The sequence below is a fragment of the Sebastes umbrosus genome, chromosome 16 (assembly GCF_015220745.1).
Source record: "Sebastes umbrosus isolate fSebUmb1 chromosome 16, fSebUmb1.pri, whole genome shotgun sequence".
Classification (NCBI taxonomy): Eukaryota; Metazoa; Chordata; class Actinopteri; order Perciformes; family Sebastidae; genus Sebastes; species Sebastes umbrosus.
The window spans coordinates 8,676,202-8,703,402 of record NC_051284.1 but is presented as its reverse complement, the minus strand read 5'-3'; the positions used below and the strand labels follow the sequence as shown (position 1 = coordinate 8,703,402).

The 27,201-nt window shown below is 39.0% G+C and overlaps 1 protein-coding gene across 3 annotated transcripts in view; it reads right to left on the bottom strand.

Annotated features, from left to right (window-relative positions):
- The window catches only part of lrfn5a (leucine rich repeat and fibronectin type III domain containing 5a), a 148,570-nt gene that overhangs the window by 49,081 nt on the left and 72,288 nt on the right, over positions 1–27,201 (bottom strand). For all 3 annotated transcript variants that reach the window (XM_037746742.1, XM_037746741.1, XM_037746743.1), the window contains one exon: positions 24,420–24,530. The gene's annotated coding sequence lies outside the window, so the exon portion shown is untranslated. The remainder of the gene's footprint in view (positions 1–24,419; positions 24,531–27,201) is intronic.

The window sequence follows — 27,201 nt, the reverse complement described above, 5'->3', positions numbered from 1 at the left end:
GTTAAGCTGCAATGTTTGTTCTGTTCTTGTTTTTTTTGCGGTGAATTCTATGGTTTCATTTTCATTGGGAACCACAAAACACACACAATCCCATGCAGTACGGGCCAAATGTTTGGCATGACACGGAAATAACTATTAACCCCTTTGTGCCCGTAACTGAAATTTTTTATTTCCATCGGAAGTGTTCCGGATTCTATTGGCCAGGGAAGATTTTTTTCTTATCACTCTATAGTCTTTGGGCACATGGGACTACTGTTTTTGCAATAGAATCCGTCATATTTTAGGAAGGAAACAGTAATCCCATGTGCCCAAAGACTATATTGTGATAAGAAAATGGCTGTATTTCAGAAACTACAAGGAGTACAATCAAGTTTTTGGTATCTATGAGCTCATAACATGTTGAATATCAAAATATGTACACATATGCAGTGTAGAAAAAAAAGATTATTAATAGAAGTGTGATTTTTTTATGTGATCTAAAAAATTCAAAGTTGTACTGTTAGATATTTGCCCAAAGTAGTCTGTACCAAATTTCAAGACTTTTGACCCCTAAGAAAAAATGTGGTATTTTTCTTTTCATACTAAATATAGTCTTTGGGCACAAATGGGTTAACTAGCTACTCTAACTAACTAAGATTCAGTTTATGCTTAAACAGAAGTTCTTAAGACGTGGTGCCCGACCATGTTGGGAGTCAAAAGTGTTAATAGCTGCTCCCAACGGCCACACTAGAGGGGGGGTGCAAAGCTAACACACTACGAATAACAAAAGCAACAAAACAGGTAAGCGTGGCCAGCTACATTGTCACAGAGTCACTGTTGAAGTGTTGCTCAAGTGCTCGTTGATGTAACTATGTTGTTAAATAGCACCGGAAAATAGCTAATGGCCTATTTTTTAGATGTAATGGAACAGGGTGAAACAAAAACACATGATTGGTTGACGTTTCACTTCGTCATTGGAGTGCTAAGAAGTGTCAGGCGTCAGTTTGTAGCTTCATGTCACTGGTTTCCATTGAAAATAACTTGTATAATTTTGTCGCTCGTAGTGTGAACACAACTATAGAGAAGGGGGAGCCAAGAAGTTTTGACGTAGAAGGCTATAAATATTCTGTGCTTTTTTACCCTCCTTAACATGTGTTGCAGTGTTTGCCTTTAAACATTAAATAAAGAAAATGCACATCTCTTAAGATTAGAAATACCATAACCTTTCCATTAGCAGTGATTATAATCCAATCACTGGTGTTAACATTGCGTATTTACATAATGCCCTGTTCTCCCAACCGTAACAAGGTGCGTGGTGAGGGCGCCTTCTTCTCATCTGCATATGTCTCAATAATGACCACCATTATTTCTTAATTTATAACCATTGCTTTGTAATTATTGGGCAGTAATTTACCTTAAATCCCCAGTGGGAGTCAGACACAACACAATATTGGCAGCTCCATCAATAGTCAGAGCTCAGCATTGACAACCGTCAAGAAGAAGGCTGATTGCAAATTACGTCTGGTTAAGAAGTATTTCACTTTGCCCTCAGAGGCCAATATCTCCTCTACTCTCACCAAACTACCTGACATCTCTAAAAACTTCCTACTTCTTATGTTACTTTTTTGTTTGCCTCCAACATTTACATTTTACAGAAGGAATACTGTGAAGGCAATAATGGTCTGGAAGTTACACTCTGTACAATTAGCTGGTTTGGGGACTTCATTTTGGTGGTTTTTAAAATTAATGTTTGAATTTGACAGTATAAAGCCATCACCAGTACTCTGTCATCATCTGTAATAATGGAGGGTTGGATGTTAACATCTTGTAGGCAGCAGTTCCTCATGTCAACAGTGTGCATTCATTCCCCAACCCATTTATCTGAAGCTACCCGTTTGGTCCTTCCTACACAATGTTACAGAGACTGAAATCAGATGTGTTTTAACCTTCTGGGAATACACATCACCAACAAATTGCCAACACACTTGTTAGTCCACATGACTTTCCTTTACAACCCATTGTTTACCTGTAAAAAGTGTGAATCTAAATTACCTGAATGCACTGAACACTGCTAGGCTCCATTTCCCAAATCCATTTCACGGACCTTCTTAAGATTACAAGGTTTTTCCCAAAAGCATCATAACTGAAGACACCCTTAGATATGATAGTAGCAAAAAGAGTACCTCCTATATCCTCAAGTTAGTGTTCATAACTTCAAAGAGTGCCATAAAGGCTCTGGAGCCTACAAGAGGAACCGCAAACTACATGTTCCATTGACATTTTTATCATTTTTGTTTATTTGTAGGTATATACTTGTCCTAATGTTGTTGTGTTGGCTGCACTCTGAGCACTGCGTTCTGAATAATGCAAGGAATAAACACATTATTATTGTGGGTACTTAAAGCTGCAATGGGTAGAAATGGAGCAAATATGATTAAAAAAAGTTTTTAGTACATGAGACAGGTAACCTAAAAAAAAATGTAGGCCTGTGTCCTCCAGTGCTTCTAATGGCATCTGCAAGATTTCACAGACGGAAGGAAAACAACCAATCAGAGCTGATCTGGAGTCTGCCGTTCAGCTTCCGTCTATGAGAGCCACGAGTCAATCACTCACAAAATCTGACCAAACGGTGAAACTAGGCAGCGCTGATCAAATATGAATCAATATTCTGTTACTGTAATGCCTATTTCTTGCCTCAAATGTTTTCAGAAACATCTTGTAGTGAACTGTTTAGCTGATAAATGAGAAAGTTTGTGACCCAGCAGCCATGTTGAGATCTACTGAGGAAATACCGAGCACCACCCACCAGCCGGAGCACAGCCAATAGGAACGCTCTCTCTCTGAAATGACCTGTGATTGGTCAATGTCTTGCGTTACGAGCTAGATTTTTTTTTAAAGGCTGAAAACAGAGCCATGAGGAGGTGCAGAAGTCTAGTTTTCTCTCAGAAGAATTTAATTACAATATGCTGAGAGGTTATTATGGAATTTTTGCCAGATGATGCCAAAACCTTGTTGCCTACTGAAGCTTTAACAACATACATAGCTTGGCTTACACATAGCTAAATTTGTCAACTTTAAAGTGCATTCAGCATTCTCGTCCTTACAATGGGAACCAATACCGCACACGCGTCAGGTGCTGCTTTGTAAAAATGCTTAAAAATGTGAGTATTAATAGAAATGCTTTCCGAAAAACACTCGTAACTCTAAGATCGGTTGTTATCTGGAAGCAAGGCCAACATCTCTGGTTAAGAAAGAGAAGCAAAGTTACTCAGCCAACTAAAATATAAATGAAAAAGTATACCCAAAACACAAAATATAGACAGAGTCTGTGCTTTAATAAACAGTGGACTCCTAAATGTATCCTCCATCCTCTTATCAAAGTTACTAAATAAAGACTTTATATCTTCCACCCTCCCTTTGAGTCCAGTTGGAGGCTGCACTTTAGACTCGGTCAAGTTTGAAACAGACTATGAAACTGCTGGTCCCAAGCCAGCCCACTGAGATGTTTACTTCCTGAGAAAAGCTGTCTTGACCTTGTAATTTCCAACCGAGGCACTCAATAAGAAATGAGACGCAGAGAGCGAGAGGGGAGAGGCAGAGATGGACGGAAAGAGACAGGTAGAACTGTGGCGCGCTAGCAGTATGTCGCAGGGGTGTATTTGTGTGCGTGTGGGCTCGGCTAAATAATTCACACTGATCCAAACATGAGCACACTCTTTCATTATTTACAGGCAGCACACACAATCGCATACACACACACACAAGTGCCACATTTAATGCATTCTGCATTGAAAAAAGAAGGCAGTCGAAACGAATTATCATACATTTTTCAGAAATGTTACGCAGCAACAGAGAGAGAAGGACAAGGAGGAAAGAAGTAAAGGTGAATCACAGCAGGAGACATGGAGACTAACAGAGCGGGGACAATATTAAACTTGCATAAACCTTTTTTTTCTCAATGTTTACCTTGCAGCTTGGTGTCCCATCATGTCATAGCAATAAAAATAGTACTTCAAAGTGAACAGAGTGGGGTTGTGGTCAGGTCAACTGCTGCTTTTCCAGTACTTCTTCCCCCAAAAGCCCATCCTACATGGGCAACAACTTCTTGAATATGAATTCAAGAATGTCGAAGTCTGTCTCTAGCGACAGCGAAGATGCCCTTGAGCAAATACTCTTGAGCTGCCCTGCCTGCTTCACTGAAGCTAAAAGTAGCAGTCTGAGGTTATACGGTACTAGGCAGCTCCCAGGTGTGGGCTGAATTGTATGAATGTGAAGCAGGGTTCTGCTGGAAAACAGCATTAATATATTTAATTATGATTAGAAAATGTATTCATGTAACAGTTGCTCAAAGTACAGTGCAAAAAAGAAGATTAAATCAACTGCAAGAGCAATGTAAGCCAGACAAGAAATATAGTTTAAGTGCAATATAAGAAACAAATGAAAACCATAACTAGGAAAAGAAAAATGCAAAACCTTTTTCAGTGTATTGGTTAAAAAATGTTACTTTTTGATCGTATCCAAATTATTTGAGGCTTGATCATACATGATCTATTGTGGCTTTTTACCAGACAAAACTATATATATAAAATATACCCTACATTGCAGAGACAGTTAACTACTTTAGAGAGTTTTCTATCATTATAAGTCTCTGAACTTATGGGCTGCTTAAAGTGATTATTTGCCGATTTTCAACCAGCTTCGTATCATTACAATGTGGATAGTATATGCAAATGTTGAACTTCTTTCCATTTTGCCAGCACCCAAAGGCCCCGCTCATTTACCATCAAAATTCCGCCGGTTGACACGTTTTTCGTGAGTGAAATGTTGTTTTTGAAAGGCTAAACACCAACAAATATGGACTGATGCAGAATATTTTGTTAGATAAAAACACGGTGTGAATTTATGACACTATTACGTCTATCTTTTCAAGAAATTTTGACTTTTTGCTATATTTTGTTTGTTATGTCCATAGTGCGATAAAAATAGAACATTTTAGGTGATTTTAGGTGTTGAAGGACATAGAAAACCTGAACATGAATGTATATACTTTACATTTCTGTTGATACTCAAGAAATCCCTTCAGCTTCAATTTTACATGCACAAAGACAAACAGCAACAACTGTACAGCTTTTACACCGGTCTTCAACTGGCCCCAGGTTGCTTTGGCATTACAGTATTGACTTGAACTAGTCACACTACATACATTTTCTAACTACAGTCCAGCTATAACAGCCATGAGCTGAAGTAAAGGCCACAATAATGTAAGCCCACACATACAACACTGTCTCACCTTGCTGGCTCAAAGAGAAACATTTGGGATATATCAGATCCCATAAATGAAAGTGGGAAGCAACTGATTTTGAAACATTTATTATTCATTGCAGACCATGTGAGTCAAACAGTTTTAATGAAAACAAACAGCTCTTTTGCAAAACTTGAAAGTGGAGGATGGATTCAAATCTGCAGTTTCATCAAGTAGAGGCCAAAGCCTCGCTGCTCAACTGAAGACCGAGTCATTTTGTAAACACAGGGAGTTCTGGTGGAGGTTTTACATACAAATAGGACATTTTGCTAACTAATAAAAATAATTTGGATTCATTTTAGAGTTTGGAGTAAATCATCCTCTTGATTGACGTACGCATCCCGTCAATGTTGTCATCCTCAGTGTGTGTGTGCGTACACATGAGTGTTTGTGTGCATATGTGTCTGTGTGTGTGTGTGTGTGTGTGTGTGTGTGTGTATATGGATGAGTATGCATGTACTATGTTGCCTTTAATGTGTCAGGGACTTATCAATAGCCACTGGCTAATCACTACAGTATCTAGGTTAAATACAGATCACCAGTGCATATGTGTGTGTGTGCTTATTTGCATGTGTACACATACAAACATACATAAATAACCACCACAATAACTAGGCTAAATACAGCTTGTGTGTATGTGTATGTGTGTGTGTGTGTGTGTGTGTGTGTATTAGCTGTTGCAGAAAAATACCTGCACGCCACTGTGTGTGATCGCTTCATAATACCTGGGAGCGTGACTAATCTAAATTTATCCATCAAAAGCTACTTGTCACTTCACAGTCATAGAATCATTCACTGGTGACTGAAAGATGAAACGTTACGGTTTCTCTATAAATACACCCATTTAAACTTGTCACAGACATCATTATAATGTAAATAATTCGCCATTTCAGCATCAACAGGCATCCCCATAACTAACTAACACTATTGGCATTGGCAATATGTAACACAGTTGTGTGCATTTTCTTTGGAAATACGTGAATATACGTGGGATTTCAAAGACAATTTTGGGGTTCAAAACAAAGACATTTTGTTTAGGTTTAACGTGGCAACCAATTTCTAACATCAGCTGTACTGACATGAGGCTGATCCCCAAGAGAACAGAGAAGGGATCACGTTTTGAATTACTAACGTGATGTAGATGAATGAGTGTGTAGCTCCCTCTACAACTTGAGCTTAAAACTCAATCTGTCCACCTCAAAGGGGCCACAATTGTTGAGACATTGTGTCTCTGAAAGCTTGTAACTGGATTCACCTGCTCTATAAAGGAGCTGAAACACTCTGTAGTGCTCAATTAAAAAAGAAAAATGTGAAGATTGTAAAGTCATGGTGCTTAAGTTTAAGGTAGGTGCTACAGTGTTGCAACAGCCATGCTATGCAAAGAAGTTGCGTTTCAATTCTAAATCTGGGATCCTTCTGCCACATGACTGTTATAAGTGAAGCTGAACAGACGGCTAAGACTATTTACTGGCAGGGAAGAGCTCTCCATGGTGCTGAATGCACAGCTACAGGGATGTCAAACAACTGAACGTGCCATTGAGGGCAGAGAGCCTGCATGCTCTTATTCCATTCAGACAATTACAGAAGATGGTGTTCTTTATCAATGCTGGGCCATCTCTTCACACTGTTTAACAGTCCATATGAACAGGGAGTAGGGATGGAGGGAAAAAAAACGATACAGTGTAGCATCGCGATATTTTGCGTGGCAATATTGTATCGATACAGAGAGGTCAAGTATCAAGCTTTTATTATATAAACTATTAACCTCTTAACAATCCATCAGCCTGCTGGCAGGACCGACTGCTATTCTGTCTTTCAGAGGCTCAGTCTGAAAGCTAGAGTGAAGATACTGGTATCATGTGAAACTAGAAAACACAAGGAATCATTTGGTTAAACTATGTCATGTTAGCTTGTCGAAAAATAATGCTAAATCACGCTCCAAAGTTCCAAAGTTTCAAAGTGACCTCTCACCTGAAGACTCTGAGATGAGCAGAATGGAAACTGTATCTTATTAGATAAAACAGATGTTGACAAACTGCACAATTTGCAGTTGAACAAAAGGTAATAAATCACAATACAGTATATCACAATATATCTTATTGCAATACTAGCATATCACAAAATGTTTAAAATCACAATAAGATCGTATTGTGACTTAAGTACCATGATAAAATTGTATCATGGGGTCTCTGGTGAGTCCCATCCCTAACAGGGAGTGACCCCCTTGCCAACCACATGTGAAGTTGTAGCATACAGAAACACGTGTGTCTACAGTCACCATAGTAAGTTGACATGAGAAACATGATGTATGGTGATGATGATATTTGTGTGAGAGGGCAGCAATTGCCACAGCATAGTGTAAGAGAAAGTTGTTAAAAGTTCCCTCTAATTCTCACTTGGCCTTGTGAAAATAATGCTGTGGATGGTGTCCACCATTTGCTGATGATACCATGCATTCCATGTGTTGCCAGCCACTTACTGATTTTACTTTGTAAGTCAAAATGTCCACTATTTTTGGAAAAAGGTGCTCATCAGAACCAGGTGACGAGCAGGATGGCTTCACAGCTCCAAGAAGGATGACATTCTCCCTTCTTTACATTAATTGGAACTTATCAAATATATGTGAACACAATTTTGCACAATGTTGACAGTCCCCAGGTTTAGAGAAGCCATTTTCAAGGAATATTTGCAGGGAGTTTATCATAGTGAATCTAAAGGATGGGTATTTTCAAATCTGATATCAGATCTGGGAAGGGCACTGACTGTTATTTTTTTGGTTTAATGGGACGTGTTACTATTTCTATGATCTGGCTTCTCAAGTCAAGTCAAGTAAAAGTTTATTATAGCCCAATATCACAGAGCATGCCTCAAAGAGCTGTGATAAAAAGTTATATAAACTACATACAAAGCATTATAAACAGACACAAACAATATATGCAATACAAATAATAGCAATATTAGCAAAATATACAAACACATACATACTTTTAAGTTGGATAACCGTAATTAGTATTTTAGGCAGACTAAGTGAAGTTAAAGACTGATAAAAAGATGTGTTTTGAGTTAACTTTTATATGATTCGACTGAGGTAGCCTCTCAAATTTGGGTAGGAAGACAATTGCGAAGAAGGGGGGCTTGGTAAGGGAAGGCCCTACCGCCTACTGATGTTTTATTTATTTTTGGAATAGTAAGGAAACCGGCATTTTGAGATAGTAAAAGCCTAGCAGGTATATGAGGGGTGACTAGGGGTGATAAGTAGGTTGGTGCAAATCCGTGTAATATTTTAGAAGTTAAAAGTAGGATCTTGAAGTCTGATCTAGCATGTACAGGGAGCCAATGTAATGAAATAAGAACAGGGGTAATATGATACAATTTGTCTAGTTTTGGTTAATATCCTAGCAGCAGTATTTTGTTGTAGTTGTAGTTGGCTAATAATTGATTTAGGTAAACCAGAGAAAAGTGTATTGCAGTAATAAAGCCTAGATAAGACAAATGCATGAACAAGTGTTTCAGCATCAGCAATAGAAAGAATGCGACAGTCATCCTTTGCTTGTTTGTGGTGCTTTCTCCCCCCTGAAATAGAATCAAGTTTGGATTTTGAATTACTTAGACCACTGGTTGTAGCTATGTTCACAGAGGTCCAGTGCCATCTGTCTTTGGAACTACTGAAGCATTCAGTTTTGCACCCCAGATGCACCAGGAGCATGCTGGAGACAGTTCCTGGGCCTAGTGGTGGATTCCTAGACAGAGCTGTTGATGTTCACAAAGAAGAGGCACATGCCACTGAGGGACTCGGGATTCTGGAAGGCGGTCAAGATCACACTTAAGCTGCGACTCTGTCTCCTAGGGCTCATGGTATCATCAGTGCAGGCTGTTACAGTGGATCTACTGTAAATGTGCCTGGTCCAAAGGTGCCTCTGGCATCTAAGACCGAGCTTGAGCAGTCCCCTACAGGCCACCGTGGTTACCCTCAGGCGGTTATGGTTAGGCTTGCTTGTGGGAGAGCAAAGAGAAAATTGGCAAAGGATGTGCAATGGAGCCAGTGATGCATCTCCAATTGGTGGTGGCAGATCCCTTCTGACAGGGTGAAAGACATCCCTGGCCCAGGGCTAGCCCAGCATATCAGTGTCCTGGAGCTACGGGAAATACTTCTATTCTTCTGCCATTTACTAACATACCTTTAGTTTATTTAATTTGCCAACACTTGGAAAGAACAAGTTAAGTTGACTTGCAATATTTACACTGTATTAACACAATTAATTAAATACATTTTGAGTAAACTTAGAAAAAAAAGTAAATATACCTTGAAACTAGGGCTGTCAATTGATTAAAAACATTAAATTGTGATTAATCATTGACCATAGCTGATTGTGATTATCGCAATTTTTTTATCTGTTCAAAATATACCTTGAAGGGAGATTTGTCAAGTATTTAATACTCTTATAAACATCGGGGTGTAAATATGTTTGCTTTATGCAAATATATGTATATACTTATTATCAATTAACAACACAAAGCATGATAAATACTGTCCAAAATCCCTCACAGGTACTGCATTTAGCATATAAATATGTTCAAATCATAACATGGCAAACTCAAGCCCAACAGGCAACAACAGCTGTCAGTGTGTCAGTGTGCTGACTATGACTATGTCTATAAAGGGGAGACTCGTTGGTACCCATAGAACCCATTCTCATTCACATATTTTGAGATAAAGGGTCAAAGGACTCCTGAAACATTTAAAATGGCCATGACAATTTTTCCTTGCCAAAATTTAGTATAGGTTTGGCATTATTTAGCCTCCTTTGCGACAAACTAGTATGACATTGTACCAATGGTTCCCTTATTATTTCTAGTTTCATGGGATGCCAGTATCTTCACTCTAGCTTTAAAACTGAGCCCGTTAATGCATTAAAGAAATTAGTGGCGTCAAAACTAATTTGCGTAACATGTTATTATCTCATTACCTTAGACAGCTCTACTTAAAACCAATAGCTCAAGGCAACCAGTTCCCTACATTTCTTTGTTAAGTAAGATCAATTTGCCAGCTTTTACAATGTAGTTTCTCTCAGCTAAAAGTCCCAGCTCAGGTGGGTGGACTCCAGGAAGTTACATTTCTTCCCCTTGGAACAAACGCTATCGCTCATCAATAACCATGGCCCATTGGCACCGGTGTTATTTGTTTTGTCAAATTGTCTAGCAAACAATCTTAACAAAACCCCTACAGTGATTCCAATACAGTAAACCGATACTTACCCCCGCTCCCTCATTCATTATATAATTATTCATCATCATTATTATTATTATTCCTGGGCACCATATGGAGCTGTGCGGTTTCAAAACAGTGTGATATTAACTCTAATTATCAATGAAAACTTGACATCTCATCTCTTTGCTCTCACCACCCACTACATCAGTTAAGCTTGTTTACCAGATGAGAGAGTCATACTGTAAACAGAATGCGAGAAAATGTTGTTGGAATTAATAGTTCAGTCGACACGCAGAGTCACAGAGGTGCTGTGCAATGAGTGAAAAAGTGATACATTGAGCCAAATGATGAAGATCATATTATAAAGATGCACTGTAAATATTAGATGTATGCAGCCTTTCATCATTATACTGTAACATGTTTATCTGCTTTAACATGAAACATTACACCACTGCTTCTGGTGAATGCTGACGTATAGTCTATAAAGTAGACCATTTTTTAACAGAAAACACACACACACATACACACACACGCGCACACGCACACAAACAAGTCATTAAGAAGGCGTAGGCAGCACATTTCCTGTTGAGGGACTTGACAGCATATTTCTCCAATGAGTACAGTCATCTACGTCCATATTTGGACAACCACGGTGCACTTCCTCTCTAAATGTTCCACATACATCAGCATTTAACAAAGGCATAATGGGACAGATGGATTAAGAGAAAAAAACAACAAAGGAAAACAGAGAATGAGGACATATCAGAGATGCAGCGGAGCAAAAACCCACCTAATTTATTTTTTAAATGTGCATCTGCTCGTGTGTTTATTAATTGGTTTATGTAAAGATAATATTCCCTACACCTATATGATGCCTTTCCTCCCAGGACACACTAAAAGGCACACTGCAACTTTGTGGCATTTCACTAGAACATAAGACAATCGTACAGCAAACATTAGCGAGGACCGATGAGGACATGTAAATAGAGAGTAGTATTGTTAGACCTAGTCAGAGCCACTATTATAGTACAGTATAGAGTGGTGCGGGGATGATGTATTTTTGTAGTATATCCCTTGACAAAAAGCCAATGGGATTTTTCCATTGAGTTTTGAATTATTTCAGAAAATAAGCTCTAACGATTCTGATACTTACACGTTTTGTTCCGTAAAATAATCTCCATAAATGAACATCGATTTTATGATTTTTGAAGCGTAAATGCAATCGCCAGAAGTAAAAAGCTAACATTATAACGGCTATACACTATATATTGGCAGGCCTCCCTGCATGCACATTCAAAGCTCTGCAGATTATCCAGAACGCATAAGCGCGACTGGTCTTCAACCAACCCAAAACAAAACACGTCAACCCGCTTTTCATATCCCTCCACTGGCACCCAGTTGTCTTTCGCATCAAATTCAAAACCCTGTTGCTCGCTTATAAAACAGCAACAAAAACGGCTCCGGCCAACCTGAACTCCCTCATCCAGGTCTACACTCCCTCCCACTCACTATGCTCGGCGAATGAAAGGCGCCTGGTACTCCTTGGATAACGTATCACAATAGGGCCCTAAGTCGCTAGCTAGACTCTTCTTCTCTGTAGTCCCCCAGTGGTGGAATGAGTTACCAAACTCAACATTCGATCCGCAGAGTCCCTTTCCACCTTTAGGAAAAAGCTAAAGACCCAGCTCTTTCATGAAAACCTCTGCACCTAATATCGTTGATACTATTGATGGTGTTGATAACGATGATATTGATGATGATGTTGATGACGATATTGATGATGATGATATTGAGGATGTTGTTGATGTTAATCAGAATTTTCATGACATTGATAACGTTGATGATGTTGTTAATGATGATGACAAAAAAAAAAAAATCTGCCTCTATACACCTTGTGCATTGCCTCTGTGCATTGCCTGTCGGCACCTGTGTCCGATCGGACTTGAAGCTGTTGTTGGCATTTACTCAAGTAAGTAAGTAATGATTGGACGGTCAGCGTTTGGGGAGAGGTTTAGCAAACTGTCAATTATTTTACTCTTAAAGGGCACTCCACATACCGTACATTGAGAATTCCAATATGTTATCTCCGTGGCCTAGGAAAGTTCAATCAATATTTGTGAACATGAGCTACTCTCTCTCTCAAAGCCAGAAACCAGAGAAGTAAGTCTCAAACTTGTGATGTCATCAAGTATAAAGTCTGGAGCCAATGAATGGGACACAGATTTGCTGGACCCACAGAAAGTTTATTTTCGTTTTTATACACAAATGAGCTTTATTCTGTTGTAGTGTTGTCAGTTGTGAAACAGAAAATGTCCCCATATACTCAGAACATTCCCTTGTGTGCTCTCAGTGTCACCTAGAACATCTCTCCCTATTCATTGTCTATGGAGCAGCTCTAGACTTTATACCCAATGACATCACAATATTGAGTTTTAGCACTCTAGTTATTGGATTTGGGAGAGAGTTGTTCATGTTTATTAATGTTTTTTTGGACTGTCTTAGACCATGGGAATAACATGTATGAACTTTGACAAGAGGCGTAGTTCCCCTTTAACATTCTCCATGAACAACCATATAAAATAAAGCAACATGGTGTGTATCTGTGCAGGAGCTCTTTAGGACGCTGTGTGTGATCGTGTGGTGAGGGGTGGCCTCTGGACATGAGTATGAATACAGAAATGAGCATTATCTACCCAGCTCAGGCCTACATTTCACATGTCGGCAGTGTAGAAATTAAAAAAAAGCCTCTGGAATGGCTTTTCAACCATTATGGGCACTGCAGCTAAAATTATAATAAAAAAGAAACACTACAATAATAAGCCAAATAATTATGCAGTATGCGAGGTAGAAATGCAGCCTTAATTAGAGCAGAATGACCACAAAATGAACTCAGAAAACACAAGTGTTGTCCTTTTAATCTCAACAAGAGAACACATCGACACCAAAGTTATGAAAGATCCAGCACTACACACGCTTTCTGCTAGGAATTCGGGATGTGCTGCTGGAGCATCTATTTTTACCACCGGAAAGACAGTGAGGAGAAGATAGACACAGAGGGGTAGAGATAGATGGAAAGGTATACGTACTCACATCGATAAGAAAACCAAGGCATAGAATGCAGAGATAGAAAAATATGAAAAAAGGAAGGAAGAAAGAAAGAAAGAGAATGAAACCTTGTAATGTTGAGCCAAAGTGCTTAATACAATTAAGAGAGAAAGACAGAGAGGGAGATGAAGAGTGGAAACCGGCTGAGGGACAGCAAAAAGAGATAAGAGATACCTAGCAGGAAGAAGAGGAGAGGGAATCAAAGAGGAGAAAAAAAGAAAAAAAAGTGGCAGACATGTTGGCAAAGACGCATTTAGCTGTAGGGGAGGAAGGATACCATCTGCAAGCTGTCTGACTAAACACATCGGTTTTAAAGGGGAAACGGGGGCAGCTGGGGGAAGACAAATGTGGAGAGTTTGACGTGCATTAATGAAACAGCTAAATTAAAAAGCACAACAGGGAATACATCCAATGCATTTTAAACAAAGCCTATTTTCCTCTTATGGCTGTATATCCACAATACAAATTCACCCAAAGCAATGTCCTAAATAATGTATAAGACCTCATGTACTATGCAAACTGTAGATCAGTTGCATTAGCTGTGCGCTAATGTTACAGGGAGTAGTGGGGATTATTTTTGCAGTCATCAAAATGTATGGTGAATGTATTTCACCAAACCTCACACTTTTTTTCCAAAGAATATATTGTAATTGTGTTTCTACATTTCAGGAAGTCACAGCTTTCAGTTCATACTAAGAGAGGATTGAAATTTTATTGACATAGACTGTATTAGTTATAAAAAGTTATTATTTGTAATTCCTTATTGTTGAGTTGCTGCAGTTTTGAGCTGATACTGTTTGGAAAAAATCAGTTTTTTTTCTTCTTGGTTTTTGAGTATACTGTTGACTGACACTATTGACGCACAATGCAATGCACAAAGAGACAGAGGTGCCCCTACTGTGATGGTGAGACAGCTTCAAGAATATCCATTCATTCATTCCTTATCTGTAACCGCTTATCCTATTCGGTATCCCTTGGTGCACAATAAAGTATATTCATTTCTTGTTTGCCCACTGCAGAAAAAATACATTAAGTATGATCCCAATGCCCATTTTGTGAATAAAATACAGTGTGAAGGTCTATAGTAGTTTATTGCTCAGAATACCTACTACATAAAAATGATATAGGTTTAAAGTTTCCACATAACCATTATCACCGTAACTGTAACACACATCCATAAGACTCATACAGCATACAAATACACAATATTTTCGGTTCGTATGCTATCCTAAGAAAAAATATTTAAATTTTTTTTTTTTTATGCGTTCTCCTATGTCCAGTAACACGAGTGATCAGTGCGCCCGTGCAAGCCCCTGAAGCGCAAAGCCCATTTAGGCAACAAAGCTACTTGGTTAGGTTAAGGAAAAGAACATTGTTTGGATTAAAATAAGTATGTTTGTTAAACTTGTGTTTACAATGTTTACCCAGGTATTAAATCAAGTGAGAAGTAGGGTCATTTTCTCACAGACTTCTATACAATCAGACTGCTTTTTGCAACCAGAGGAGTCGCCCCCTGCTGGCTATTAGAAAAAAAATGCAAGTTTAAGGCACTTCCACATTGGCTTCGCTTTTTAGACCCCGAGGTTGCCCATTGAAGTTATGTAACAAAAGTCAGTTAAAAAAAATGAGTATTGACCTTTGGTTTCACATGGGAGATAAACAACCTAAGTGAAAGTCCTGTGTTTGTTTGACCCATCCATCCACCCCGACCTTCTCCCTACGTGGACTTTGTTGTTCTTTATACTACATAACCTGACTTCCTTAGAGGCATCCCTGCACGTCATTGCTCACAATTAAGTGGGTTATATACAAATTACAGTGCATTTCTTTCCATAGGTGTAAGTATTGTACGAACAGTGAATGAGAACAGCCTGAGATAAATTAGAGTGAACCAGCTGCAGCTGAGTCACTTACGTTTGCAACGCCGATAAAGATGGATATAGATGTACTCACACACCAGCAGCACATTGTCAGACAGGTGAAGACAACAGTGAAGACAAAGTGATGGATATGACGCTGAGAGAAGCAGAGGGAAGTAAAGTTGGAATGTTAGAGACAGAAATAGAAAGAGAGACAGAGACGGGGGAGATGGAGATGAAAAAAAAGAGGCACAGTTGGAGGGAAGAGAGGTGAGCTGGGGAGAGGAGATCAACTTTGACAAAGTCCTTCTTTGAAATGTGCTGGATCGTAGACAGTGAAGAGTTCATGTAATCTATTTACACCTCACTGAGTGTGTGGGGGGAACTGCATTCTAAATACAACACACAAGTAAAGAGAGATCACTATATTTCAGTTTTGTTTGTAAAATACACACAAATACTGTGTTTATGTTGTCTTTCTTTGACAGCAAAGATAGGCCACAATAAGTGGAATTTTATTAGCAACCGAATACTTAATTACAAAATTGAATCACTACTGAAAACTTAATGTTGAAATTTCAAAAAGACAGAATTCATAGCATTGAAATAAAAGGAATTTCATGCCAGGTAAATTCAGACAGTATAATATTTCGGTGAAATACTATAAATTGAGTTGTATTCAAATTCAACATTAAGTATACAGTAGTGATTAAATTTCACAATTAAGCTGATTAAAAGCTTTGCCTTTCTTTGCTTCCGTATATTTCTGTTCTAATTATTGCCATACATCAGTAATGTCCCAGCATACAGCACGAATGCCTTACTCTTTACACATCCATAGATCTAGTTTGTGTCTTTATGATATACTTTATTTTGCCAGTACATCCCTGTCTCCTACAAAATTACATTCCCATGCAATTTAATGGCATTCTCATTTACATTTCGAGGGGAAATGTAATTTCTCACGGATTGTGGTCACAACAGTTTTAAACACGTGGTAAACGTTGCAAATTGAAACAAAACAAAACAAAACAAAAACCCCAACAACACTACTTCATTAAGTTTAGGCAACAAACTACTTGGTTAGGTTTAGTAAAAACGCATCATGGTTTGGCTTAAAATGACTACTACATTGACTTTCACACGGGACATGAACAGCGCTCTCCTGGGTGAAAGCCCTGTGTTTGTTTGACCCATCCACTACCCCTCTTTCCCCCCCATAGTGGACTTTCGCACGTTTTATTTGGTATTATACCACGCAACTTTCAATAACGTTATTATTCCACATAAGGTTCATTATCAGTTGCTCAATATACTACGTCACCTGCTCTGCGCGTCGCATTACGTCACTTGCTGTGGCTTTCCACGGACTATTTGTGATATGTGAGAGACAAATCCATAACAAAATACTTTTCCCATATATATTACGGAGAATGCAGTTAAGTTGTTTCGGAACACAATTTTTAGGAGACAGGGTGACATACACAATATCCACAGTACTCACATGAACCCTCTCAGAGTGTTTCTTAGATGACAATGCCTTTTTATGATGGCTAATATTAAAAAAAGCTAATATAATATATAACTTATATAAGAACAGTTAATATATGACACCACATTGGACATTAGATGATAGACGTCGGTGTGAGCAATGTTTGCAAGTAACTTTTGACTTTTAATTTAAAAAATAAACTCAAAACATGCATCCCCTGAGAGTAACTGTGTCTTAATTTTGTTGAATTAACTCATCATTGACATTTTTTTTGGAATCTTTTGGAAGTACCGGGTTCATTATACATCAACATCTTCTATTTTCTATAATCTTTTATAACTCAAAACGTCATCACGAGCATACAAAACACAGAGTGAAAATCAAACCAGCCTCTGTCTGTGTCCCTAACCTCACTGTCTCTGTCCATTTTTGTCATCCATCAGTGGTTTCTAGGCAGGCTGTGGGCTTTCAGTATAAAATAAACAAGTATGGTTACCCTCACATCCTGTTTTACACACTCCATTTCCTACTGCTGCCTACGGTGAGGGAAGAACAGAAAGATGGAGAGAATTGCTGAGAATTTTAGAGAGGAAGCCAAAAATAATAAGACTGTGTGCGATGTGATGAGGTCGTGATAGAGACAGAAACTCACTTCCTATACAAAAGATAACAAAATCCTGAGGGGCATTTTTTTGTGGAATACTATTGCATTTCAAAATCTCATAAACAAGAAGAAATGGCCCTAATACAGCAGAAACATGAGGGAAATTAACTGCTTTGTGTGTTTGATATAGAACAGCACACTCTTCATATGTTTGCCACAAAACAAGTATTATTTGTGCTGTAAAGTAAATATCAGCAGAGTATGTTTAATAGCAACTCTGTTATCTAAATAGTGGTGTGGCTGTGTACACTGGTGGCAAGTCCCACTTAGTTATACTCTATAGTCTGATTGTTGAATCCTTATATTCCATTCAACCAAACGTTGTAAAGATGTGTAGACCAAACACCCATATGTGAAACTGCACCAGTTCCTGTAATGGCACCTGTAGATCAGTAAGGAACAACTGCCTATCCGTCAAACCAAAAGGGATACATGAATAAATTACCTATCTGGGGTTAATCTACCATCTCCTCTTAATTTCCAGTTCTTTTGATATTTTGTCAGTATGTTATTAAGGCTGTACCGAATAAAGCTTCTATTGAGGTTTTCGAATGAAGCTTTGAATGTCTGTTGTCATATTTCTGGACGTCATCAGCCTAAAAAAATATACATAAAACAAAATCCTCAATTTGAATATAATGATTTATCGGAATAAATTAGTTAGTCTTTTTTGTATTACATCAACCTTCTTTGATGAATATAACTCAGTCAGTGTGTGCCTTTGTGTGCTGCGAGTGGACCGCAGTGAAAATGTTGTTTTTGAAAGGCTAAACGCAGACAAATATATATTTAAGCAGAATATTTTGTTAGATAAAAATATTTTGTGCATTTTGGAAATATTACATCTATCTTTTGTCAATCAATTTTGACTTTATGGACTTTACAACGCTTTGGCGTTTTTTGCAAATGTTTGGATCACACGAGTCGGAAATAATTCTATGCAGCAACCAGTGGAATCTAATTCTACAAATAGTATTCAACTATTCACTACCAAGCCTGTTTGAAACCGGTAGGCTACCGACAATGTTATCTTTACATCGCCTGTCTCTCCTCTGCTCCGCTCCATGTGTGTGTGTGGAGAAGCTAAACCCTGCAATTGGTGAAACACGAGAGCAAAGGATATTAATGATCGTGTGCACCGCCAATGCAGAATGAATATCTGGGAAAAACTGATTAATGTAGCCTAATCTGTTTCTGCAACTGTGCAGAAATACCGTATTTAAACAGAACGAAAAGACGTGGAAAAAAGAAGCTATGGGGCATTCAAATGTTGAATTTGAATGTCAACGTTATGAATGATGCTTCGAAGCTTCAAACTATTCTGTAAAATTGATACGGCCTTTACTGTTATGTACAACTAAACACGATCTCAATGTATTAGTGTGTTAGGATCAGTAAATCTTGATTTTTTTGTAAAGTCAAAACATTAAAAAAGTTTAAAAAATCTGTATTTCTCAGTGTGGCTTGGATAAAAGTTGTCTTTGTTATTGGCAAATCAGCATATTTTTCTTACTATAGCTACTTGTACATATTCAGATTCCCTGTATGGAGTCATTCCTGCAGAACTGTGCCATGTGTGGTAGAGTTAGAGGGGCTTATGAAATGTTTTATAGGAAAAAAACACAATTTGAAGCGCTTTGGGACACATATTCAGGACGCCTCCCCCCTCTCCTTATTGTACTGTGTGTCTATGTTCTTTCAAGTATTGAAATATGCATTGCTGTAAAACCAATTGCCTACAGGGGCAAAAATAAAAGTGAAAGTACCCAAATAGAAAGTACCCAAATAGAGTCTGTCTATAGTCTGTTGTAAAATGTTTTTGTTATAAAAAAATGTAATAGTGTATTGGATTTCTTTCCTTTTCTAATGTCTTTTTTTCATTATTATCATTTTTTACATTTCAACAAATCTATCTGTACCAGCTCAGCTCCTGTAAAAATAAAAAATACTTGACCTTGACATTGCTTTCAAGATAATTTTATTTCTTAGCTGCTTACTCAACCGTATAATGTAATTACACATTATTACATTTAATTTGCACAAACCTCTAGTAAACTTTCTTTAAACTTTATTTTTTTGTTTCAAAGTCATGTTAAATGGCACCTGTGTTCTTTTGCTCATCTTCTGTCAGGTATCTGTGTCATGCTGGGAGTGGTGTGTAAGTGTTTGCCTGCTGTTGCTGACCAAGGGAAAACAAAAAAGAAAGAAAAGAACACTCAGGAAGTGTTCAGCATGACTAACAACTGCACATAAAAGCAACAGAGGCAAAGAGAGAGGCAGTTTTAAGCATGACTAACTAAATACCTTGGGGTGTGTGTCTCATGTATTTGCATTTCTTCTCATGTATGAATTATCTCCTTTCCCTTGCTTTCTTCCCTTTTATCTCTCCTATCCTCTCCTCTCCTCTCCTCCTCACACCTAGCATCCCACTGGGCCAGAGGCGAAGCAGGTGGGAGAGGTTAGCTCGGTGACCCGGGTCAGGATGGCCCACGGCGGGTCTCGGCGGCCAAACTTCCCCCTGGGGATCCAGGCAGTCTTTCAACTCTCTGGGAGAGAGAACACACACACATCCAGACACAACCTGGCGAAATTATCGCACACATGCACACTCACAGGCTGCCAGAGAAGGAGGTAACGAGGAGGTTAACGGAGGAAAAGCAGGAGGAGAAGAAAGATGTGGCCAAGAAAAAAAGGAAAATGATGGGAAATGAAATACGGGATGAAGATGAGAAGATGGAAAATGTGGGAAAGCGGGAAATAAATTTTACATTTCAAAGTGGAGCGATAAAAGAATAATATATGGAAGGTAAAAGGAGACGGGAGAAGGACGGAGAGGAGAAACAGAGGAGGGGAAAAAAAGAGCATTTGAGGAAAAAAGAAAAAGATGGTTCTCTAGAAATTTTTAAACAGTGAAGAAGGGACAAAAGAAAAAAAGAGGGAGAGAAAATGAGACTGATTCTGCACCTTAGGGCCATCTCTGAAGAGGGTGATGGAAAGGTCAAACCCATCCCTCCACCCATTCATCCATCTACTTCCACTTCACGTATTCTCTCCACCACCCCCACATCCGTCAATCCATCCTGAACTCCTTGTACTTTCAGTCATTCATTCATCCCTCTTTCCATCTTCTCCCTTTTTATCCGACCTCCGTTCCCTCCATCCCTCTATCCATCCATCCATCCATCCAAGCCTCCATTCATCAAAGTGAGTAGGGGACAGAGGGAGACTTGACTTTGACTTTGATCTGTTTTGCTGAGCAGTTGAGGACGTCAGCACATGCACAAACACACACACACACACACGCACACACACACACACACACACACACACACACACACACACACACACACACACACACACACACACGCCCGCAAGGCCGATCCAGCTCTAAAGAGAGCATTAGTTCAAGTTGCTCTCAGAAGCAGCAGGGTTGCGGGTTGAATTCCCCCATTGGTGCATAAGCCTCTGAGTGAACTCCAAAGCATTGAGATGTGTGACACTTTGTTCATTAAAAAGATAAAACAAACAGAGGCTGCTGTTTGATCTCTCATCTCTCTCCCCGTCTGTCTCTGCATCCCTCACTCCCTCTCTCCCTGAAGCAGCAGCAGAGCCCTCTCTCTAACGCTCAGCGTGTCTGCACATTCACGAGGAAGGATGACTGACAGGTGCTGGAAAGAAAGAAGAGCCAGGTGGACTGAAAACACACAAACACACTCACATGCTATATATTTTAGCAGTATGAATACTATTAGTGGGCCTGCCTGTTTGATTGCTCAACGTACTCTCATGCAACGGTTCGTATATGATATTTTCCGAAAGTTAGTCCTCATTTTTCGTGTGTTTTCCTACGAATGCACAAGACCGATGTTCTGTTTTGTAAGTTAGTGACATTTGTTACATGTATTTTTGTGACATTTCTGATGTGTTTTCCCTGCATATGTTACGTTGTTTCCGATGTATTTTACTTAGTTTACATACTTATTTCAAGCCAAATTGTGATGTTTTTTCTAAAACGTTACTAAATGGTTTTGTTACCTAAACCTAAACCTAAGTGAGTGGTTTCGTTGCTTCAACCTAACTGCAGACGTTACTGTAGTTTTGTTGCGTGGCGTACAAATGACACACGAAAAGGCTGAAATGTGTCTTCATGACACACGAAATGTCAGTTTAATGTCGTGCTATTTATATGCCTTCCTGTGAGACCGGGTTAATTTATCTATAAATATAATTAAATGAAGAGGTCAAGGTGTTGATGGGTTCAGGAGAGAGAGAGAGAGTTAAGATGAGAGGGATTATCTTGAGGATGACGAAGAGCAATGACGAAGATTCCGTGAAAGGCATGACAAACCACAAACACGCATGCAGGCATTTGTCCAAACCATGAGCGCTGGGTAACATGCTGTGAGAAATCCTCCACCTCCAGCTATGATTATATCTCAGCAAACACCCTTTTATATGAATATGTCTGAGATTTGTTATGGTCAGAGCAGATTTCATGTGTGCCTGAGGCAATGTTACAAATGTATAGCTCTCACACACACGTACAAATACACATACACACCATGTCATCCTCCATATCTGCTTCAGTTAATCCACTGGGTTTTTGAGAATGCAGTGCAAAGGTTTAAATAATACAGATTTAGCCAGAATTGATCTTTCGATTAGATAGATAGATAGATAGATGGATAGATGGATGGATGGATAGATAGATAGATAGATAGATAGATAGATAGATAGATAGATAGATACATATATTCTTGACTCGTCTTCTTCTTTCTACCTTCTACCTTCTAATTTCCCCCCTCTCTCTCTCCTCCCCTGACTTACTCCCTCTTTCCTTTCCTCCTGCCTCTTTCTAGCAGAGTTCAGCAGTCAGCTACATCCCAAAGGGAGGTATCGAGGTTAGAAGTGTGGATCTAACAGCTTGCTGAAGAGAGAAAAAGGGAAAGCAGGGTAGGGGAAAAGAGAGAGAGATAGAGAGAGAGAGCAGATCAGCAGCAGAGTCTCAAGGGTAAGGAGGTTAGAGGTGGAGTTATGACAGAAAAAGCCTATATGAAGATGACAAGCTATCATATTCCTGCCTGAAAACATTGGTGGGGAGATAAGAGATGATGAGAGAGGAAGGGTTGGTGTCAATGAGAAACATGTGGAGATGTATTAACAAAAAAAGGAAGAGCCATCACGCCATTGGTCAGACCACAAGCCTTGCTAATACAGTAAGTGGGCCAGCTTGATTTCCACAGCAGAGCCTGGCACATGCCTGGTGTCAATGACGTCCAGACTGGGCTAGACTGGTTTCCACTACAGGGAAAAGCACGGCTAGTCCAATTTCAATGCCAAACTCACAGATAACCAAATAACTTTATTCAGGTTTCCACTACTGGGTCAAACAATGACGTAAAACGCTAACGTAGTTTCCACTAGATCTCCGTTTCCACTACAAAGGCCAAACTAGCTTGGTTTCCAGGTGACGAACCCAAAGCCTGCTGCTTTGACCCAGGTGCAACTTGCTTTCCTTGACTACTGTGACTCAAACTCTAAAGCTAAGCAGCGTCAGAGTCTGCTACCAGGCTAGTATGTCCTCCATTACAGCAAATCTGTTTGGAAGTGTCCCAGGAGGAACACATTTTTATCACCTGCCTCCACAGCAGAATTATTAAAGGACAAAGTCAACATAAAGGGAAATGCACTTTTTGTCTTGCTGAGAGGTACACTGTAGATGAAAAGTTTGATCTCATGTCTGTGCACTAAATATGAAGAAGCCTGCAGGAGATTAGCTAATAGCATTGCATAAAGACTAGATACAGGGGGAAGGAGCTAGCCTTGCTCCGTCACAAAGTAAAAAAAAAAGGAGAAAATCCACCAACCAGCACATCTAAGGCCTCTTAATGCGTACAAAACAAAATTGTAAAATTTGAAAGTTGCTGGAACCAGTGGGCAACTTCCGGGTCTGAGAAGTGAAGCCAATGCTGTAGTGCCTTAAACTTGCATTCTTTCAAATAGCCAGCAGGGGGCGACTCCTCTGGTTGCAAAAAGAAGTCTGATTGTATAGAAGTCTATGAGAAAATGAGCCTACTTCTCAAGTGATTTATTACCTCAGTAAACATTGTAAACATGAGTTTATGGTCTCGATCACTAGTTTCAAGTATTCTATAATACAACATAATGTCCATTTAGTGAATTATGGAGCCATTTAGAGTCAAATAAACCAAAAAGCAGGGTATGCTTTAGGGCGTGACTACCTTGTGATTGACAGGTTGCTACCACAGTGTTGTCCAGTCCAGGTGTTGTCCTTGTTTTCGTCTTAGAACGTTAACCCTTTTTACAGTCTGTTTTCAACATTTTTGGTCACCTAAAAATTTCGTACTCATCGTTGTACTTATCTCCACCCTCTTGTGCCACTTCTGGTTGCAAAAAATCAAGATGGCGACGGCCAAAATACAGAACTCGAGGCTTCAAAACGGCAGTCCACAAACCAATGAGTGACGTCACGGTGACTACGTCTACTTATACAGTCTTTGGCTGGAACTATTTCTTGGTTGGGTGCAATAAATTCCCATGAAACAACTTGTTTTTATTTATTTTTTTCATTTTTTTATACGGATCAAACAAACAAGATATAACATTTCTGTACATAGCTTCATATTTAGCGTACAGGCATGCGAGTGGTATCAAACTTCACATCCAACTCTCAGCAAGAAAGCAGATCAGTGTATTTCTTAAAATGTTTTGTTAGGCTATAGTAATGTATTCCTTTAAGAAAATCCATAAAAAAAAAAAAAAAAAAACACTGAAAGAAAGTACCTTACCTTCAGAGATGTAAAAGCGGATAACACTCTGCCTCAGGATTCACATGTTACCATGGCTACAACATCATGGAGGGGGGTAAAGGTCCAAAATCGTCTTTCTGTCTTCACTCACTATAGAACAGGAAATAAAGAAGAAAACAAATATTAAATATATTAAATATTGGACTCAGAAAGCAATGATTAAAAAAATGACAACGTGAATCACTGTCTGTGTCTCCATACCAGAACCTGTTACATTTAAAATGTATTTGTAGTGATTATGGCTGTTGTTTTACTTGGCCTGCAGCACAGTAAAGGTGTACAGGGTTTTCCAGCATGTACTGTGTTCAAAGCAGCTTCATTATTAATAAACTGCTTGTTTGGCCTTTAACTGAGAATAAAAGTAACCTTTGAACCAAGTGGAGGTGTGCTAAGTTGAGAGCACATGTCCTATAGACTGATGCCCCCACATACAGGCCTCACAAGCTGTTGCTGGATGTCAATGACTTGAACAACCCTTCCCATTGATCCAAAGATTCCCCTCTTCCTTCCTTCCTTCCTTTCTTAATCCTTCTCCCCTTTCCCTTCCCCCTGTTTCTATTCATCCTCCCACCCATCTCTTCTTTTTTATCTCGTTTTCCCATTTGGATTTTACTCATCTCCCTACCCCGTCCATGCTTCACGTCTTCCCTCTATCCCTCTCATTTTTTTTTTCTCAGGTTTTCTCCTTCAAAGGATAGAGGACACAGCTGAAACAAAGGCTGCTTCTATACCAGCTGAGCCAGCAGGATGGAGGGAGGGAGGGGAGGATCAAAATGAGGCAAGGAGGGAAAGAATGAGGGCAAAGAGTAAGGTGGAAGGGAGGGTGAGCAGGACAGGGCTGGCAAGAAAATGAAGAGAGGGCAATGGGATGGCAACACTGAGAGAAGGCGGGAGTGGTGGGGGGACTTAAAGACAGGGAGGGATGTTACCGAGAAAAAAGCAAAAAAAAAAAGCAGAAGGATGATGATGGAGGGAGGTAGAAAAAAGAGGAAAACAGGGATGAATGTGAAAGTGAAAAAGAGAAAAACGGAAGGAGATAAAGATAGATGCAGAGGAGAGTTAGAGAGAGCTCTCACATCAATAGTGTGGCGGTGTCTAGTTTCAGCAGGATAACACACACACACACACACACACACACACACACACACACACACACACACACACAAAGAATTATCACAGTCAGCCAATAATGAAATCTGCCTAGAGCAGCACAAACACATGCATTGTGCATCACGTGCAGAATCTACCTTTTCTTAATAAATCAGTCCATTGGATTGCAATCACAGGTATGACTGCCTGAACACTATTGATCGTCGTGATCTCAATTGACATGAATGCATCACAGTATTGTTTTTTAAAAAGTTTTATAAAACCCTGAATTGTTTGGACTTATCAGATAACGTATTTGACTTTTAAATATTGGACAGAGTAGATAGATAGATGGCATGAACTGAATGATGGATAACGTCTGTGATTTATTAATTCCCCACTCTCAATATGACCTTGGCAACACGAAAAAAGCCATAACTAAAATTATACGGTGGTAGGATAGAGCCTCTTTGTCAGCAAATCTGCCAGGAGCAGCGAAAGTGATTGACTGGGAAATACAGTATATAAAACATATTACTGAATGATTGATTTAATAAATTGATTATTATCTGTTCTCTTCTCCAGCTATTTGTTTATTTATTATTCCAACCTGAATATGACCTTGAAAGAAGCTCAACTATGACCACAAAGTGGAAAGTGGCTGCACAGCAGAAACCAGTCCAAGGCCATTATGTAACTCCACACCATATACGTTGTTGTGGCAGCAAGGAGACAAATAAAAGTCATCTGACTAATCTCATCTAAGATTAGATAAGATAAGATATACTTTATGGTCCCTCAAGGGGAAATTTAGCCTGGGCAATATTGCTGCACACAGTTGCAATCAGTATAAAATAATACATGGGGAACAAGACAGTACAGCGGTACACCAAAGACGCAGGAGAAAAATATATATGTAAAATATTGAACATGCTCTGAGAGATAAAAGAAGCCTAAAAATACTAGGGCTGTGGAAGTTAACACGATAATAATGCATTAACACTAATTTATTTTAACGGTAATAATTTCTTTAACAAATTAACGCAATTTGCGACCTTTAATTAGCCTAACCTCTTAAAAATCCGACAAACCACTGCTGGGCCTTGGCTGCTATACAATCTTTTGGAGTTTTTACTGGGCTTAGTTTTGAGGCAGAAGATAATGGCATCATATAAAACTAGAAAAACCTAAAGAATACATTGGTACCAACCATGTCTGTCGCAACAAAGCCTAAATTTAAAAGAAAATTTTGGCAAGGAAAAACGCCATTTTCAAAGGGGTTCCTTGACCTCTGACCTCAAGATATGTGAATGAAAATGGGTTCTATGGCTACCCACGAGTCTCCCCTTTACAGACATGCCCACTTTATGTTAATCACATGCAGTTTGGGACAAGTCAGAGTCAAGCCAGCACACTGACACACTAACAACTGTTTGAGTTTGCCATGTTATGTTGTTTTGTGTTGTTAGTTGATTTCCAATAATAAATCTATACATACATGTGCACAAAGCAAGTATATTTGCCCACTCACATGTTGATAAGAGTATTAGATACTTGACAAATCTCCCTTTAGGGTACATTTTTTTTTTTTTTTTTTAAATGTTATTTTTTTGGGGGCATTTTTTAAGCATTTTATTGATAGGACAGTGTTGAAAGGGGGAGAGAGAGAATT